The sequence below is a fragment of the Sinocyclocheilus anshuiensis genome, unplaced genomic scaffold (assembly GCF_001515605.1).
Source record: "Sinocyclocheilus anshuiensis isolate Anshui unplaced genomic scaffold, SAMN03320099.WGS_v1.1 scaffold568, whole genome shotgun sequence".
Classification (NCBI taxonomy): Eukaryota; Metazoa; Chordata; class Actinopteri; order Cypriniformes; family Cyprinidae; genus Sinocyclocheilus; species Sinocyclocheilus anshuiensis.
In genome coordinates this window covers 116,026-122,307 of record NW_015555732.1, presented here as the reverse complement: position 1 = coordinate 122,307, position 6,282 = coordinate 116,026, and positions in this window count along the sequence as shown.

Sequence of the window (6,282 nt, the reverse complement as noted above, 5' to 3'; positions counted from 1 at the left end):
CCGGGGCTTTACACTGCATATCTGAGCTGACACACACACACACACAGATGAGTGGGAATGAGTGTGTTTGTGAGAGTGTGTGTTAGGGAGGTTCGGGTCATGTGACGCGTGCCGCTTTAACAGATGCGTTCAGTACGCGCAAACTCCTGTGTGTATGAGTACCTAAATATATCTTACTCCATTTGCTGATTATTGCATTTAATCCATGCTGATTAGTCTATAGTGATAGCCTATATTACTCATTTTCTAATTAATTTGGATGGAAATCCATGCTGTATTATGCTGAATGTACAGTATACAACCAACTACAGTGCTTCTGACTGAACCTTCTAGTTCTGCTGCGATGAAAGAACCGGAAGTGATATTGCCCATTGTTAAGTATTGATTAAGTATCGTCATTACTTCTCAGATGATAACTGGAGTGTCACGTGATGAGTCAGTAACTCCAGGATATTTGTGTTCAGCCACTGTGATCTGTTGCTTTCAGCTGGATTTCTCTCATCTTCTCATGATTCTTCTGTGAGCATGGTAGGGCTTTCCATTGACTTGAGTTGTTTTTATGCTGAGCTAATTACATTTTTAACCCTTAAACGCTCACACAAACTGTGCATTGGGACTGATTTCCACACGCATCAGCTGAATGAGAAACACAAAAGTTACTAAAGGAGTCATAAAGACACGGAAAAAACAACTAGTCAAGACATCTTCAGTGTCTCAGAAGAGAAGAGAGGAACGAAACACTACGCGTGAGATCACTTTAGTTGTTTCTCCGAGGCAGAAATGCATGGAAGCACACTAAATCATGCTCTGATCAATCATAAATATTACATACAAGTCTTAACGATCACATAGGAAGTCATTTATGACATAAAAGTCGAAATTATGACATACTAATTCATATTTGTGATATGACAAGTCGAAATTATGACATAAAAATCTAAATGAAGACATATTAAGTCATATATGTGACATAAAAAGTCAAAATTATGACATGCTAAGTGATTTTTATGAGATGAAATGTTGAAATTTTTATAGAAAAAGTCAAAATAAAGTCATTTATGAAATTAAAAGTCAAAATTATGATATACTAAGTCATTTTATGAGATGAAATCAAAATTACATAAAACGTCTAAATGAAGTCATATCAATGATATGTTGATGAAAAGTCTAAATTCTCATATTTATATCAAAGTCAAAATTATTACATAAAAAGTCAAAATTATGACATTAAGACATTATGATTGATCTTGTACGTTAACATGGACCATCTCACAGTTAGAATTTCTCTCTCATAATTATGACTTAGTATGTCTTAATTGTGATGTTTTATGTCATAAAGTCCCAGTAATCTCGCATCGGTCTCTTCTTGAGTTTCACAGGAGATCTCGCTCAAAACTCAAAAATCAAAGTCTGCAAGCAGAAGATCACAGATCTCGATATGATCTCAAATATTTCTCATCAAACGATCTGCCAGAGGTCAGAGAAATAAACCTGTTTAAACCTGCTGATCTTTCTGAGCCCACTGGTTTCAGAATAAACTCTGACTTTAAATCTTTAGTCATTTTGCATCTCAAGCGCATGAATGTTGATTTCAGAAAGTTTAGATATTAGTTCTGGAAAACGCTTCAGTCCAGCTTAAACATCAGAAGCATTGGTTTTGTTAGGTCCACAGTTCCCAAAAGCAAGAGAAGCGGTCCGTTAGTGTCTTTGTGGTGAATAATCAGGAGCTCTTCAAGGCGCTGGGTCAGTCGATCATATCTTCAGAGCTGATTTACGGCTGATTTACCTGCTAAACCATTAGCCCGTCGCACTCGCTCTTATCCAGTCCTTCTCTGCGCTTTATCTGCCACAATATTTATGGCAGAAGGTCGTAAAAATGCTTTCAGCAACACGACTGAGCTGGAAACTAGCAATGGCCTCCACTCACAGCGCTTTGTAATGGACTTTCCTTGAAGCACGTGATTTATCTTCAGATTTATGGGCTTCAGAATCAAGAGAAGGACTGTACGTAAACCACATCATAACACACCAATGTTTTGTGTGCCGTCGTCTAAAAAAAGCCTAAAATAACACTTTATTGCTCAGATGTTGATCTTCGTTATTGTCTCTGATTTTTCACCTAAAATGACTTTGAAGACACAAATGAGAGAACTGTAGACATACAGCTATAAAACAGTCTCAGTTTGGTTTTCATTCGGGAGAAATGATTGAGATGTTAAAGAGCTCTCCTTTGGAAATGTGCATTATAAAGTTATTTTAGTGAATCCAGCTGCTTTGCTACCCATCAAACACAGAACGCTCTCCTAACATTAGTTTACGGCTCCATTTGCATTCTCTGAATGTTCTTTTTAGTTTCATTTTTTGTAACATAAACTAACATTCCAGAACTTTGCAGATGTACTTATGAACATACTGTATGTGAAATGTTCTTTAAATGTTCTCTAATGATTATTTTTAGGTTTTACTCTCATAGCCATACATTAACTTCCACAATGTTTCATTTTCATGGAAGAGTAATGGATTTTCGGACTGAAGCTACTGGGTTTACTCAGTTAATCAGCAGGAGCGTGAAACTTCACTAATCACACACTGGCCTGTGAAAGCGTGAGCCTGGACTCGTGACATGTGGACCGAGCGTTTAATCCTTAAATAAGATTGAGAGCTCAGTTCGTCTCCCGCAGGCTAAGCGCTCCAACAAACTCCGCTAATTAGGCAAAGATGCAGACCACTTCCGAACGTCCCACTGGAGAACCAGCACACGTTCTTACTCTCCTGCCGGCATTCTCCTCCATCTCTAGATGAATTTTGCTCTTTGAATGGAAATCTAAAGCTGTTTTTCGCTTTTTTTTATTCCTTACAATAATTAATAGAGAGGGTTCCGGTGTGAAACGCGCTCTTGGCTCAAGGAGAATCTTCAGATCTTCCACAAAGCGTTTGCACTGTTAGAAGAACACATTCAATGTATTTGTTCTTGTTTTAAGCAGAGCATATAAACAAATCACTCCATATAAACTTCACTGCAAAAGGGGATTCTCTTAGTATATTTGTCTTGTTTTTCAGCAAAATATATAAACATCTTAAATCAAGATACTTTATATTATGCAAAATTGCATAATATATAAAGTTTTGTTTCCTGAAAAAAAAAAAAAATTAAGTGAGTTTTTGCTTAAAACAGAAACGATATCTGCCAATGGAGTCAGACAAATAAACTTGTTTTCACTTTGAATTAAGTTTATTTTTCTGACACCATTGGCAGATATTTGCTCTTGTTTTAAGAATAAAATTGCTTAATTGTAATTGCTTTTTTGCATCTCCAGTAAATGTATTTTGATTAAAGAAAGTTTAGTTCCCTTTCAGTCGGTCACTCCCGACCCTCCTTCAGGGAACGAGGGTTACATACGTAACCGAGACGATATTTGTACTGGAAAACAAGAGAGAAATACTGAGTTAGAACATCATTTTTTAAGTGTTAACAAATCATTCGATGCATTCCCCTAAAAAAGTTTGTTGTCCCAAAAACTGAAGAAATGTTTGCTTAAAGCTCACTTTGATTTAGCGTAGCCTGGCAGAAAAACAAATCCTCACTCAACCGGGGGCCGTTAAATAAACCGCTCAGTAGATTTGATGTAATTGACCAAATTCTCCGCCAAAACAGAGCGATCCTGTGGCGCTGCATTTACCCAGGAAATCTCTAGAATAAACGAAGGCAGGAAGGCAAACAAACAGAAGGAAGGACTGAGCGCATGCGCCAGTCACCGTCACGAATCAGCCAATCAGGCTTGGACGTCTGTTTGCTCGACTGACAAACAAGTTTGTATTACTAAAGCAAACATGCTAATGCGGACGCTACTTCAGCTTTATTGCATGAATCCGTGCAAGCTTCAGCTCAACATTAGCACAGTAACTGCTGTTTCACTGCAGCAAGATTTTCTCTGCTCTTAATCTCCATACTACACCAGAAAATGATGAAAAGACACTCTATCTGACACCTGACAAGGAGAAGGACAAATCTCATTTCACTCATTTCTCATTTCTGCATTTACATCTCGCAATTCAGACTTTTTCCCCAGAATTCTGTTTAAATCTCGCAATTCAGACTTTTCCGCAGAATTCTGTTTAAATCTCGCAATTCTGACTTATTTTCCTTGAATTCTGTTTAAGTCTCACAATTCTGACTTTTTTCCCTGAATTCTGTTTAAATCTCGCAATTCAGACTTTTCCCCCAGAATTCTGTTTAAGTCTCACAATTCTGACTTTTTTCCCTGAATTCTGTTTAAATCTCGCAATTCAGACTTTTTCCCCTGAAGTATGTTTAAATCTCGCAATTCAGACTTTTTCCCCAGAATTCTGTTTAAATCTCACAATTCTGACTTTTTTTTCCCAGAATTATGTTTAAATCTCGCAATTCAGACATTTTTCCTTGAATTCTGTTTAAATCTCGCAATTCAGACTTTTTCCCTTGAATTATGTTTAAATCTCACAATTCAGACTTTTTCCCCAGAATTCTGTTTAAATCTCGCAATTCAGACTTTTTTCCCTGAATTCTGTTTAAATCTCGCAATTCAGACATTTTCCCTTGAATTCTGTTTAAATCTCGCAATTCAGACTTTTTCCCCAGAATTCTGTTTAAATCTCACAATTCAGAGTGTTTTCCCCTGAATTCTGTTTAAATCTCACAATTCTGACTTTTTTCCCTGAATTCTGTTTAAATCTCGCAATTCAGACTTTTCCGCAGAATTCTGTTTAAATCTCGCAATTCTGACTTATTTTCCTTGAATTCTGTTTAAATCTCACAATTCTGACTTTTTTCCCTGAATTCTGTTTAAATCTCGCAATTCAGACTTTTCCGCAGAATTCTGTTTAAATCTCGCAATTCTGACTTATTTTCCTTGAATTCTGTTTAAATCTCACAATTCTGACTTTTTTCCCTGAATTCTGTTTAAATCTCGCAATTCAGACTTTTCCGCAGAATTCTGTTTAAATCTCGCAATTCTGACTTATTGTCCTTGAATTCTGTTTAAATCTCACAATTCTGACTTTTTTCCCTGAATTCTGTTTAAATCTCGCAATTCTGACTTTTTCCCCAGAATTCTGTTTAAATCTCACAATTCTGACTTTTGTCCCTGAATTCTGTTTAATTCTCACAATTCTGACTTTTTCCCCAGAATTCTGTTTAAATCTCAGAATTCAGACTTTTTCCACAGAATTCTGTTTAAATCTACTGACTTTTTTCCCAGAATTCTGTTTAAATCTCGCAATTCTGACTTTTCCCCCAGAATTCTGTTTAAATCCCGCAATTCTGACTTTTCCCCCAGAATTCTGTTTAAATCCCGCAATTCTGACTTTTCCTCTAGAATTCTGTTTAAATCTCGCAATTGAGACTTTTTTTCCCATAATTCTGTTTAAATCTCGCAATTGAGACTTTTTTCCCAGAATTTTGTTTAAATCTCGCAATTCTGACTTTTTCCTAGAATTTTGTTTAAATCTCGCAATTCTGACTTTTTTCCCAGAATTCTGTTTAATCTCGCAATTCTGACTTTTTTCCCAGAATAAATCTCACAATTCTGACTTTTTTCCCAGAATTCTGTTTAAATCTCGCAATTCTGACTTATTTTCCCAGAATTCTGTTTAAATCTCACAATTCTGACTTTTTCCCCAGAATTCTGTTTAAATCTCACAATTCTGACTTTTATCCCTGAATTCTGTTTAATTCTCACAATTCTGACTTTTTCCCCAGAATTCTGTTTAAATCTCACAATTCAGACTTTTTCCACCGAATTCTGTTTAAATCTCGCAATTCTGACTTATTTTCCTTGAATTCGTTTAAATCTCGCAATTCTGACTTTTTTCCCAGAATTCTGTTTAAATCTCGCAATTCTGACTTTTTTCCCAGAATTCTGTTTAAATCTCGCAATTCTGACTTTTTTCCCAGAATTCTGTTTAAATCTCGCAATTCTGACTTTTTTCCCAGAATTCTGTTTAAATCTCGCAATTCTGACTTTTTTTCCTTGAATTCTGTTTAAATCTCACAATTCGGACTTTTTTCCCTGAATTCTGTTTAAATTTCGCAATTCTGACTTTTTTCCCTGAATTCTGTTTAAATCTCGCAATTCAGACATTTTCCCTTGAATTCTGTTTAAATCTCGCAATTCAGACTTTTTCCCCAGAATTCTGTTTAAATCTCACAATTCTGACTTTTTTCCCTGAATTCTGTTTAAATCTCGCAAATCAGACTTTTCCCACAGAATTCTGTTTAAATCTCACAATTCTGACTTTTTTCCC